The 13,449-nt window shown below is 43.6% G+C and overlaps 2 pseudogenes; one reads left to right on the top strand and one right to left on the bottom strand.

Moving 5' to 3' along the window:
• Nucleotides 1-8,649: 8,649 nt before the first annotated feature.
• Nucleotides 8,650-8,988, bottom strand: LOC102989290 (60S ribosomal protein L35a-like; annotated as a pseudogene).
• A 754-nt stretch (nucleotides 8,989-9,742) lies between these two features.
• On the top strand, nucleotides 9,743-13,127 carry LOC102992396 (MARCKS-related protein-like; annotated as a pseudogene).
• The last annotated feature ends 322 nt before the right edge of the window (nucleotides 13,128-13,449 follow it).

Raw genomic sequence — 13,449 nt, forward strand, 5'->3', positions numbered from 1 at the left:
GTGCTCTAAGTGGTTGTATAAAATGGAAGGTTTATATAGGAAGGAGGGTGGGGCAAGGGAGCTATTAGCAAAAGAGAAGAAAGGATTATTTTTAGGCCAGGACATCTTTTTATGGGGGAAGGGACCGGCAAGGGTTTTATTATACAGATTGACTCTTCTTTCTCTGGGGAATGAAGAGAGCCCATTTGGCAGATTACCTCATTGGTGCTGACTAGAAAATTCCAGACTAAGTGATTAAGATTACATTTCCAATGAAGGTTGAAACTGCCATAGGTTAGGTATTAAATCTAGGACTGGTGTCATGGGCTTTAGCACAAGTGACACCATTTGGGGCCTGTGGTTTTTCTCTTTAACAGTTGCAAACATCATGACTCTTTAGCTCTAAGTATTTCAACGTGCATCTCCCAAGAATAAGACCATTCTCCCACATAATTACAGTATCATTATTATACTTAAAAAATTGAAAATAATTCCCTAAAGTTTTTTATATCTAGAAATGAGATTTGTTTTAAAATTATTCAATAATCCTGTGGGCCAGCGGTGAGGGATGGGGAGACAGGAAATAACTGTGGCCGTGAATTGATGATAGTAGATGCAGGCTAATGGAAAATGGTGTCTTTGCACTTAACGTTTATTTGTTTGAAAATTTTTTAAAAAGATTTTTTTTTGCTGTGGACCATTTTGTGTGTGTGTGTGTGTGTGTGTGTGTGTGTGTGTGTGTGTGGTATGCGGGCCTCTCACTGTTGTGGCCTCTCCGTTGTGGAGCACAGGGTCCGGATGCGCAGGCTCAGTGGCCATGGCTCACGGGCCTAGCCGCTCCGCGGCATGTGGGATCTTCCCGGACCGGGGCACGAACCCGTGTCCCCTGCATCGGCAGGAGGACTCTCAACCACTGCGCCACCAGGGAAGCCCGCTGTGGACCATTTTTAAAGTCTTTATTGAATTTGTTACAATATTGCTTCTGTTTTATGTTTTGGTTTTTTGACCACGATGCACGTGGGATTCTAGCTCCACGACCAGGGATGGAACTCGAACCCCCACCCCCTGCATTGGAAAGCGAAGTCTCAACCACTGGACTGAAGAGGGGTTGAGGATTTGAGAAACTAGAGTGAAAACCGGGAAATCCATGAGAAGATGGGAGGTAGTTGGCGGCCAGTTGTGGGGAGACTGTGACTGTAGCCAGAGTGGAAGGGGGTCAGATGCCTTGAGATGGGGGTGAGACTGAGGGAGAGCTATTTCAGTTGTGCTCACCTGTGCCTCTTCCCTCCTCATCCCCACTCCCCAGGACCCTGGGTGGATCATTACCTGCCCCATTGCCTCATGAGGCTGTAAACCCAGCACTCCAGCCCTACTAGGTAGGGCTAGACCAGTGGACCTTAAACATTACCTCCCCACCTGCTTCATATCCTAGGGTCTGGGCCTTAGCCTTCCCCTAAATTCACTGACACCCCTAAAATAATAGGAACTCAAAGGGAAACATATTTGCAATGAAAGAAAAACAACAAACAGAGAAACCTGTATTAGATGAAGCTGAGTTAATAGACCTGGTCAAGTTTAAAATAAGTATAATAAATATCCTCAAAATATAAGGGAGGATATTGTTAACCTAAGGTAGGAACAAACAAGAAGAATCAGCTGGAACTACTGGGAATGAAAAATTTAATAGTTGAAATCCATACATGGATTGAATAGCAGAATGGTTACAGCCAAAATGAAACGATGAGCAATAAGATCAGGGTGAGGATTCTTCCAAACGGCATCAGGAAGGGATAAAGAAAACAAGAAAGATAGAAAACAAATGAGCTAGTTGTTTGTGACCCACACTGTTGGTGACTAATCCTACAGCCATTCCCAGCCCCCTTCTCCCTTACTTATCTCTACATTGGAGATCGAAAAAGAGGGGACTGAAATGAGGATCATTTGCTTGTAATATGTCCTCCCCCTTTCTTCTTGCCTTGGACATGAATGTTTTGTCTGGAGCTGTGACAGCTGTCTTGCGATCATGAGGTAGGTTGATAGTCATCAGATCAAAAAAATTCAACACACTCAGGACAGCCAAGTAGGAAGGCAGGAAGAGCCCAAGAAGGTTCTTGGTGGCTGAACAGTTGAACTAATGCCAGCAACCACCTACAATCCAACTCCTTGCTACGTAACTACAAACAAAAGAAAAGAAAACAAAAACCCACTTGTTTATTTATTTTTAAAAAATATTCATTTATTTATTTGGCTGTGCTGGGTCTTAGTTGTGGTGTGTGGGATCTTTTTGTATCCTTTTTTTTGTGTGTGTGTGTGGTACACGGGCCTCTCACTGCTGTGGTCTCTCCTGCCACGGAGCACAGGCTCCGGACGCACAGGCTCAGTGGCCATGGCTCACAGGCCCAGCCGCTCCGCGGCATGTGGGATCCTCCCGGACCAGGGCACGAAACCACATCCCCTGCATCAGCAGGTGGACTCCCAACCACTGCGCCACCAGGGAAGACCTGGAATCTTTTTATTTGCGGCATGCGAACTCTTAGTTGAAGCATGTGGGATCTAGTTCCCTGACCAGGGATCAAACCCGGGCCCCCTGAATTAGGAGCAAGGAGTCTTAGCCACTGGACCACCAGAGAAGTCCCCCAACTTGTTTATTTAAGTCACCATTATTCATGTTTTCTTTAATCAGCAACTGAAAACATAACTAACTAAAATATTCCTAACTGATGCCTTGTTCAATAATTTGAAAAAGAACTACAAAGTTGAGATTCAAAGAAATGAGAGGGGAAAAGGTAGAAATCAGTGAAAAAGAGATTTAAAAGAAGTATTTTAGGACTTCCCTGGTGGCCCAGTGGTTAAGAATCCGCCTGCCAATGCAGGGGATATGGGTTCAAGCCCTGGTCGGGGAAGATCCCACATGCCGTGGAGCAACTCAGACCGTGCACCACAACTACTGAGCCTGCACTCTAGAGCCCGCGAGGCACAACTACTGAGCCTGCGCGCCTAGAGGCTGTGCTCTGCAACACGAGAAACCCGCGCACCGCAACAAAGAGTAGCTCCCACTCTCCACAACTAGAGAAAGCCAAAAATAAATACATAAATAAATTTTTTAAAAATGAAACTACATGAAATAGTAGAAGAAAACATGAGTGTATTTTTCTTAATAATCCGTGTGTGAAGAAAGCCTTTTGAACTATAACTCAAAATCCAGGTAAAAGATTTATAAATTTGACTCCATTAAAAAACACCTGCTTGGCAAAATGAAAAACTGGGAGAGAATATTAGCAACTTAACGATACATGGCAGATAAAGGACTAATGTCCTTAACACAGAGAGAGCTCTTTAAAATAAAGGGAAAATTTTCCTTTCTGTGATGCATGGCTGAAAGATGGCAATGCAGGTTTCCGAGAAAAATTGAGGGGAGGGCTTCCCTGGTGGCGCAGTGGTTGAGAGTCCGCCTGCCAATGCAGCGGATACGGGTTCGTGCCCAGGTCTGGGAAGATCCCACATGCCACGGAGCGGCTAGGCCCGTGAGCCATGGCCGCTGAGCCTGCGCGTCCGGAGCCTGTGCTCCGCAATGGGAGAGGCCACACAGTGAGAGGCCCACGTACGGCAAAAAAAAAAAAAAAAAAAAAAATTGAGGGGAAAGAGCAAACATAAAAATGGACAAAAGATATAAACAGAAAATACACACACACAAAAGATACAAAAATGAAAAATATACTCAACTTCACTCATAAAAAAGAGAAAAAATACTCAACTTCACTTATAAAAAGAGAAATGCAAATTAAAACTACACTGGGATACCATTTTTCACTGTTTAGATAGGTAGAAATTTAAAAACTTGACAACATCCTGTTGACAAAGCTGTGGGGAAACAGATACCCTCATATGTTGCTGGAGGGAGCACACTTGGAAACAAACTATAGAATTTGGCAGTATTTAACAAAACTACATGTGAATTTAGACTTTGACTCAACAATTAACTTCTGAGAATTTACCCCCAAATACACACTTAGAAATATGAAAAAACATATGCACAAAGCTATTAGTTCAGTATTATCCGTAATAGCAAAATTCTGTAAACAACTGAAATTCCCTCCTATAGGGACTGACCAAATAAACTATAGTATGTCCACACAATGGAGTACTGTGCAGCCACAAAAGAATGAGGGAGATCTCTATAAACTGATGTTGCTTGATTTCCAGGGTGTATTATTAAGTGAAATAAGTAAAGCGTATGTTACCTTTTGTTAAAGGAAATAAAATATGTGTGATAATAATGAAAATAATGGGTTTTTTTTCTTCAAAAAGGAACACGTAAAGATAAACCAGAAACTAATGAACACAGGGGAACACAGGGTGGAGGGGATGGGGTGGAGAGTATAAGGCCAAAAGTGAGCCTTCTCTTGAGTTTATTTATTTATTTTTATATTTATTTTATTTATTTTTTTAAATTTTAGGCTGCATTGCGTCTTCATTGATGCATGTGGGCTTTCTGTAGTTGCGGTGAGCGGGGACTACTCTTATTGGCGTTGCACAGGCTTCTCATTGCAGTGGCTTCTCTTTGTTGCAGAGCACGGGCTCTAGGCGCGTGGGCTTCAGTAGTTGCAGCACGCGGGCTCAGTAGTTGTGGTGCATGGGCTCAGTAGTTGTGGTGCACAGGCTTAGTTGCTCCACGGCATGTGGGATCTTCCTGGACCAGGGATGGAACCCGTGTCCCCTGCATTGGTAGGCAGATTCTTAACCACTGCGCCACCAGGAAAGTCCACCTCATAATTTTAAAATAGAAAAAATAGAAAGGGTTTTAAAACGAGGGACTTTTTTTTTTTAATTTTATTTTTTGCTGTGCCGTGCATCATGCGGGATCTTAGTTCCCCGATCAGGGATCAAACCTGTGCCCCCTGAATTGAGGGCATGGAGTCTTAACCACTAGACCACCAGGGAAGTCCCAATGAGACACTTTTTAACTCCAGGAAAATAAAAAGTTATACATGGTAAGAAAGGTAATCATAGAACTCTACTTGGCTTGGCTCAAACAGTATAGAATATTGAAATACAATCACATGGGGATGATGGGCATGGGGAAGAAGGGGTGTGAGGGAGAAAACATCCTCATCTCGCTTGATGGTAAGTGTCAGAAACAACACAAAACACCTAAAATGTGGTTGCTTGTGCTAAACCCCACATCACCAGACTGAGGCTTAATTACAGTTTTGGCTCTCCCAGAAATGGAATCTTAAACCAGTCAATCAGGAATTGCCTGGTCAGTACTAGTAAGGTCATCTGCCTGATAGACCCCTGCCCTCCCTTAAAGGAAAGGAACTTTGCCACGACCAACCCAACTTTTGGCAGAGTACAACTTCCTTGTTCCTGCTCCCTTCTGCTTATAAAAGTCTTTCATGTTGTACAGCTCCTCCAAGCTCCTTTCTCTCTGCTACATTGGACAGTGCCCAATTCATGAATCACTGAATAAAGCCAATAAGATCATTAAAATTTGCTCAGTTGAATTTTGTTTTTTTCATATAAATCAAGAAATAATGTTTAAAATTAGTGACTTAACCAACGAGGACCTACTGTATAGCACACAGGACTATGCTCAATATTTTTTAATAACCTATAAGGTAAAAGAATCTGAAAAAGAAGATATATATATATATATATAACTGAATCACTGTGCTGTACATCTGAAACTAACACAATGTAAATGAAATATACGTCAATAAAAATTTTTTTTTAATTTTTTAAAAATAAAAAATAAATAAAATTAGTGACTTAGGCAACAGTATAGTAGTCTGTTATTCTGAAACACAGGCATATATCCAGTAGAAGAAACAGCTGAGAGTTAACAGCGGTCGCTTCTGATGACAGAAACGGGGTGTGAGGTGGGATGTAGAGAAAAAATGAGTAATAGTTTGTTTGTTTTATTTAAATGCTATTTAGCAGTATCTGCCTTCTGCTTTGAATACTGCCTGTGGTGAGGAGATAACTTGCTGGTTCTGGAGTTCTGGAGATCTTGATAGTGCCTATTAAGGCACAAGCCAAGGTGTTACAGTTTAGGATTCCTGAGAAGAAATTCAGCTCCCATTCAGCACTGCCCCTTCCCTTACACCACTCTTCCACTGCTTGAATTATGATTACAGTATTTATGTTTTTCCAGGCACATGAATAATTTCCCTAGATTGTGTACTCTTTCAAAAAAATTTTATTGAAGTATAGTTGATTTACAATGTTGTGTTAATTTCTGCTATACAACAAAGTGATTCAGTTATACATATATATTCTTTTTCAAATTCTTTTCCATTATGGTTTATCACAGGATATTGAATATAGTTCCCTGTGCTATAAGTAGGACCTTTTTGTTTATTAGATTGTGTACTCCTCGAAGACAACTCAGTTTGATTTGTCTGCCTCCTTCCTTCTTCCATTTTCCATTCTTTTTTCTTGCCTGCCATCTCCCTCCCTCTCTCTCTCTCTCTCTCTCTGCCTCTCTTTCTCTTTTCATAGCAGCCCTGCCTGTCTGTCTGTCTATCTATCTGTCTATCTATCTATCTATCATCTTTGGCCCTTACGAGATGATTATTCTCCTGGGTTCATGACATTATCATCAGTGGTCTATGGAAGGCTCCTCTTGCTATTCATTCATTCATCTATTTATCATTAATTACTTCTTTATTTTATTCTCATTCGCCTTCTTCTCCCAGGCAAATATCCCACTATGTTTAATATATATCTTCTTGTTTTTTGTTCTTATTAAACGGGTATTGTGTGCATGTATTATTTACGTGCAAGGATTTTAAAAGTTATATTAATATTATTGTATTGTGCATCTCATTTTTGTCACTAAACATTCTATTTTTGATTGATCAAAACAAGATAAGAATTTTCAACCTAAAAAGTAAAAAGTAAAATTTAAAAAAAAGTAAAAATTTACTAAAAAGTAAAAATTTATTGGAAATACATCTAATGAGATGAACAAACTTTTATTTTTCACTTGGTTTACATAGAGTGAGACAGAGTTTGTTGCCAATTCTATTCCTATTCTTATTTTCACAAGTAAAAGATCTAAGAAACCTTAAAATAAATAAATAGATTGGAGTTGGAGAGAGGTTTTTTTTGTTTTTTTCAAGAAAGGATCTCTCCTCTCTCTTTTTTAAAAAAAAAAATTATTTATTTATTTTTATTTTTTGCTGTGTTGGGTCTTCGTTTCCGTGCAAGGGCTTTCTCTAGTTGCGGCGAGCGGGGGCCACTCTTCATCGCGTTGTGCGGGCCTCTCACTGTCGCGGCCTCTCTTGTTGCGGAGCACAGGCTCCAGACGCATAGGCTCAGTAGTTGTGGCTCACGGGCCCGGTTGCTCCGCGGCATGTGGGATCTTCCCAGACCAGGGCTCGAACCCGTGTTCCCTGCATTGGCAGGCAGATTCTCAACCACTGTGCCACCAGGGAAGCCCGGAGAGAGTTTTTTATAGTAATGTCACTATATGTCCCTTTGTTGGATGTCCTAGGCATTGTGGTATACTCAAACAATGGAATACTGTGCAGAAAATAAAATGGATGTACTGGAACTAGGTTTACAGAAAGCAACACAAATAAATCTTGAAAATGTAATGTTGAATAAAAAAAAAAGGAAGTTAGGGACTTCCCTGATGGTCCAGTGGGTTAGACTCCGTGCTGCCAATGCAGGGGGCCTGGGTTCAATTCCTGGCCGGGGAACTAGATCCCGCATGCATCCAGCAACTAAGAGTCTGCATGCTGCAACTAAGAAGTGCACATGCCACATCTAAGAAGTGCACATGCCACATCTAAGATGTGCGCATGCCACAACTAAGAAGTCCACATGCCACAACTATGAGCCCGCATGCTGCAATTAAAAAAAAAAAAGATCCCGCATGCCACAACTAAAAAAAAAAAAATCCCGCATGCCCCAACGAAGATCTCACAAGCTGCAACTAAGACCCAGTGCAGCCAAAATAAATAAATAAATATCTTTTTTTAAAAAGGAAGTTACAGGGAATTCTCTGGCGGTCCAGTGGTTAGGACTCTGCACTTTCACTGCTGAGGGCCCAGGTTCAATTATTGGTCAGGGAGAGCTGGGGGAGCTAGGATCACCAGAAGCTCCACTGTGTGGCCATAAAAAGGAAGTTACCGAAGGATGGATAAAGTAAGATATTTATATTAAATATATATTTATTTTATTTATTATTTAATTATTTTTAATGATTTAATTATTTATTTATTATATTAATAATTATATTAGATTAAAAAACACATAACTGGGGACTTCCCTGGTGGTACAGTGGTTAAGACTCTGTGCTCCCAATGCAGGGGGCCTGGGTTCGATCCCTGGTCAGGGAACTGGATCCCACGAGCATGCTGCAACTAGGGAGTTGGTGAGCCGCAACTAAGGAGCCCCCCTGCTGCAACTAAGACCCAGCGCAACCAAAGAAATAAATAAAATAAAATAAATATTTAAAAAAGACATGAAAAACACATGACTGACATTGTTGGTGGATGGAGGACACACCAACTTCAGAGGCATAGGTATCAGTGGATAGAGGGGGAGTAAATGGGATTGGGGGGACAAATGCAGGCTTCAGCTGTGTATATAAGGTTTTTGTTTTTGTTTTGTTTTTATAAGAGAACATCCACACTTTTATTTATTTACTTTTTAATAAATTTAAATTCTTGAGGGGTACAGCATCACACAGATTCTGTGTTCAATGGCCTTAGCAGGAAAGTTGCTTCAGAATTCAGCAGGAACCATGCCATTGTTTCCATGGGCATGAATTACCTTTTGCCAGTTACCCTCTTTGGTTTGGTTTGCCACCAGGAGTCACTGTGCTGTCTCTGCTTTGTACACATAAGGCCATCTCTTGCTTAGATAGAATTCAGTTTCATCCCAAGCATAAACACCTTCAGTTCTCAGAAGAGCTGTGTGCTCCCTCTGCTTCCAGAGACCCTGCTTAGAGCCAGCAAAAATGGCCTTGCACCAGAGCCTTCCAGACATATTCATCATTTTAAAGTCCTCTTCCCAGCAGGCCTCCACAGGCTCCAAAACGGAGGAAAGGGAGCTATGTTAACTTTTGTTTACTTTTCAAACATATCTAAAGCACATCTGAAGAAATGTTCATATCTATTAAATCTGAGTATCTGGTGTGTTTTTGTCCTCTACACTTTTCTGTGGAGTTAGAAATAGTTCATAATGAATTTTTAAAGTAATAAAGAATGAGGAGTGAGGAAGTAGAGACAAGGGGAAAAACTAAGAACTCTGTTTTACTACAGAAGTTATTTCACCTAAATGTATCCTGAAATCTCTGCTGTTTGAATCAATTTCAAAGCACTGTTTAGATAATTACAAAAGTCATTTAAAACATCTAGTATTAAAATTAATTAATTCAAAATGGTACCAGTTGATGTAAATGCATCCACAGTAAAGACTACTAAGCTTCTGGAGGTGAAACTCAGTGGAAACTTATTGTTTAGAATGGAAGTTTCATTTGTTCTCTTGCGGCTGTAGGAAAGTTTGTTTTTAATAAAGAGATTTCCGTCCGAATTTTTCTCTGAAACAAAAATACCCAGTGAAGTTTTTTCTTTGTTGTGGTTGATCACTATATTCCAAAAGGAGAATGCAGTTGGAGGGTGATGTAGGTCTAGTGAGTTCATCCTCCCCTCCCCTCCCCCGCTGCCCCTTCCTGTCCCCCTCTCCACCGTCTTACCCTCTCCCTTTCTTTTTCAGCTGGGAGTTGATGGAGGCTACCTGGCCTGCAGGGATGAACCAGCGGGGAGGAAAGATAGCTGCGGCCCTGGAGGGGACTGAGTGGAAGCAGCGCAGTGGGGGATGGTCTTTGATAGGAGGTGGGCAGAGGAAGGGGCCCTCTGCTGGGCGCTGTTAGGTTGGGGGTGGGAAGATAAGGAAGTAGCTTCTGCTTTCTCAGCGACTTCTGTAGTGGGGTTATCTGCTGAACTTGAGAGCTGGGGAGGAGGTGTGGGATGGTTTCAGTGAGAGAAGAAGGTATATAGTGGGTGCCTCGAGAGTGGGAAGCAGAGCCAACTAGAGACATGTCTAGTAATATCCGGACCTTCATCAGAGGCCTGGCTCAGTTGTCTGATTTTTCCAGCAGTTCAGCCGCTACAGGGCAGATGCTGAAAAGGTAGAAGAATATAAGGGCCAGAGGGGAGGGAGGAGGAGGAATTGCTGGCGAGAGATAGGATGGAGGGCCAGCTCCACAGAGATCCTCACTGTGGTGGTTACTACTGCACCCTCTCCCTCCCCTCCTCCTCCTGCCACCTTGGAGTCAGAGTCTGGATCCTTCCTCTTACCTCACTTGACCTCCATCCTCCTCCCCTCCCGCTCCCCAACCTCCTTCATCTGTCCTTTAATTTCTCTCTCCAGGCTCTTCACTCTCTCCATCTGTACTGGCTCCTTCCCAAGATGTTTAAGCATGTTTAACACTCTCCTAATATTAACAAAAGGGGCAGAGGGAGGCTGCCATTAATCCCACACCCCTTCCAGCTACCGGCTCTATTTGGCTTTACAGGCCCAATGTCACAGAAGCGTTGCCTGAGTTCTCTACCTCCCATGGCCTCCCTCGGCATCTCCCTGCAGTTGGGCTTCCATCATCCCCCCACCCCCGTGGTCACCAGCAACTGCCCTGTTGTTGAATCCAATGGACTTTGCCGTCCCCACCTCACTTGATCACTCATTTGACAGAGCTAACCACTCCCTTCTTGAAACTTATTTTCTGCCCTTGATTTCTTTCTTTTTTCTATTTTTGGGCTGCGTTGGGTCTTAGTTGCGGCCTCAAGGGGGTCTTCCTTGAGGAGTGTGGGATCTTTTGTTGCGGTGTGGGCTCTTCGTTGTGGTGCAGGCTTCACTAGTTGTGGTGCACTGCCCTTGATTTCTGTGCTGCCGCGCCTCCCCTAGGCCACTGTTCTCTAGGGACCTATCCTAGACTTTTTTCCTCTCCTCACTTTCCACTGTTTCTCCTTGAGCAATCCCGGCAATCCCCTGGTCCAGGCTGCCTTTTATTTCTCTCTGGCTTTATTGTTCAGTCCTAAATCATCTCCCAAACGTCTTGCCCTCCAGTCTCCTTACTTTAGCCAGAATGGGTGTCCAGTGGTTCTCAACTTAGCCTGCATCAGAATCACGTGGAGGATTGTTAACATGTAGGTACCTGGGTCCCACCTGGAGTTTCTGATTCAGTAGGTCTGAGGTGCAGCCCAATCATTTGCATTTCTAACAAGTACACAGGTATATTAGGTGTATTTTCTAGGCTACCATGACAAAGCATCACAAACTGGGTGGCTTAACAGAACTTTATTGTCTGACAGCTCTGGGGGCCTCATTTAAACTAATTACATCTGCAGTGACTTTATTTCCAAACGAAGTCACATTCTGAGGAATGGGGGTTAGCATTTCAACATATGAATTTGGAGGAGGGGGGACACAATTCAACTCATAATACTGATAACACCAGGTGATGCTGATGCTGCTTCAAAACACTAATCTCATTATATTATTCTTTAAAGCTTTTCAGAGGTTTCCCATTGTTCTCAAGGTAAATCCAAAGTCTTAGTTTGGCACTGAAGACCCAAGCTCATCCCTGTCATTTAGCCACTTGTCCTTTTACCTCTCAGGCTCACACTGCTCATGGTGCCTCTCTGCCTAGACCCCCCTTACCACACTACTTCTATGGATCCTTTATTGCTCAGCCTATGTGCACTGAAATTGTCATCAGTGCTCATCACACATACCTGTCTCTTAGGGCCTAGCACAGGGTTTGAAACAGTGTTCCATACATTTTTGTTGCATCAATGTATGAAAACAATTATTTTCAAGCCTCTTTAAAAATATTCAATTTTAATTGTTTTAATTCAAGAGAAATTTTAATTTGGAGTATTATAAAACAAAATCATAAAATAGGTAAGCAACAAGGATATACTGTATAGCACAGGAAATTATAGCCATTATCTATAATCTATAATGGAGTATAATTTGCAAAAATACTGAATCACTATGCTGTACACCTGAAACTAACATAATATTGTAAATCAAATGTACTTAAATAAAGAAACAAACACGCATTCAGGCGCGGAGCTGTACGGGCACCGCTGGCAGGTCGGACGCGGAGGGGGGTGCAGCTGGATCCCCGCCGCCTTCCCCCTCAGGCGCGAGCCCCACCCCCTCCGCCGGCCAGGTCCACCCAACTGAACTATCCCCTGAGGGCACGAGCCCGGAACAGCTCGGAGCGCCCCCAGCAGAAGCCCCACCCTGGGCAGTCAGAGCTCCAAGGCTCCCAGGGGCTACGTGACCACTGAGGAGGCAGCAGGCGCCTCCCCGCTAAGGTCAACACACAGGAGAACGGCCGCGTGAAAAGCAATGGAGACTTCTCCCCCAAAGGTGAAGGGGAGTCGCCCTCCTGAACGGAACAGAGGAGGCAGCCGGGGCCACTGGCGATGCCATCAAGCCAGCACCCCCTAGCCAGGGCGCTGAGGCCAAGGGGGAGCTTCCCCCGCAACCCCCGCCAAGGAGACCTCCAAGAAGAAGAAATTCTCTTTGAAGAAGCCTTTCAAATTGAGTGGCCTGTCCTTCAAGAGAAATCGGAAGGAGGGAGTGGGTGACTCGTCTGCCTCCTCACCTACAGAGGAAGGGCAGGAGCAGGGGGAGGTCGGTGCCTGCAGCGAGGGAGGCACAGCCCAGGAAGGGAAGGCGGCGGCCACCAGAGAGCCAGGAGCCCCAGGCCAAAGGGGCAGAGGCTGGTGCTGCCTCCAAGGGGGAAGACACAGAAAAGGCAGGGCCCCAGGCGCAGAGCATCCAATCCACTACCTGGGGGCCCTACACCAGCGAGCGAACAGAATGAGTAGCTGAGTGGGGGCAAGTGGGTGATCTCTAAACTGCAAAATCTGTGCTGTCCTTATGAGGTCACTGCCTCGACCTGGTGCCCTGGCTGCCTTCCTGTGCCCAGAAGGGAAGAAGCTGTTTCCCCCTAGCCACGTTTGCTATCCTCCTCTCCCTCCTGTGCATTCGCCCATTGTTGCAGCAAAAATAGAAATGAAGGTTTCCCTCTCCTTAGAAAAAGGAATATAAAGGGAACAGTGAACAGGCTATAGAAGAAACATAACCTGGCCTGAAAGAGTTAATCACAACTAGTTTTTTTTTAAACTGTTACTAAACTATTTTTTTTTTTTTTTTTTTTTTTGCGGTACGCGGGGCTCTCACTGCTGTGGCCTCTCCCGTTGCGGAGCGCAGGCTCCGGACACGCAGGCTCACCGGCCATGGCTCACGGGCCCAGCCGCTCCGCGGCATGTGGGAATAAATGTCGTCCCTTAAAAAAAAAAAAACCCAAATAAAACAGACTGTCTGGTTGGACTCGGCGACTATATTCCTGGAAAAGGAATAAATGTCGTCCCTTAAAAAAAAAAAAACCCAAATAAAACAGACTGTCTGGTTGGACTCGGCGACTATATTCCTATCTGG

Source organism: Physeter macrocephalus, unplaced genomic scaffold (assembly GCF_002837175.3).
Source record: "Physeter macrocephalus isolate SW-GA unplaced genomic scaffold, ASM283717v5 random_2239, whole genome shotgun sequence".
Taxonomy (NCBI): Eukaryota; Metazoa; Chordata; class Mammalia; order Artiodactyla; family Physeteridae; genus Physeter; species Physeter macrocephalus.